Consider the following 367-nt stretch of genomic DNA (forward strand, 5'->3'; position numbering starts at 1 on the left):
TCGAAAATGTTGCGTATATCCCTTGATAAAAAAAAAAAGGAGTCATGAAAAATCCCAATGCCATGGCTCGATATTTTCAAAATTTTCTCATTTTCTCTCCCTTCTCTTCCCGTCTTCCTCCCCTTCTACCATCCGTTATAAGGGGGAAGGATAGAAGGCAATAATCTAAACATTATTACATGATGATCAACTGCAGGAAAATCACAGGAAAAACAAAATATATAATTTGGACGAATCAAATCTGAGGGGAAACTAATGTACTGTATTATTACCTTATACGAATATAAATCATTTTTATAGTTCGATATTCCCTCATATTTTTTTTTTATTCACTCGAATGTGTGCATGTACTTGTTATACGGTTTTG

The 367-nt window shown here is 33.2% G+C and overlaps 1 protein-coding gene across 1 annotated transcript in view; it reads left to right on the forward strand.

Moving 5' to 3' along the window:
- LOC119592277 (NACHT and WD repeat domain-containing protein 2-like) overlaps positions 1-367 on the forward strand; it is a 51,166-nt gene that overhangs the window by 7,697 nt on the left and 43,102 nt on the right. The gene's annotated exons all lie outside the window — the stretch shown is intronic.

This window comes from Penaeus monodon, chromosome 30 (genome assembly GCF_015228065.2).
Source record: "Penaeus monodon isolate SGIC_2016 chromosome 30, NSTDA_Pmon_1, whole genome shotgun sequence".
NCBI classification, from domain to species: Eukaryota; Metazoa; Arthropoda; class Malacostraca; order Decapoda; family Penaeidae; genus Penaeus; species Penaeus monodon.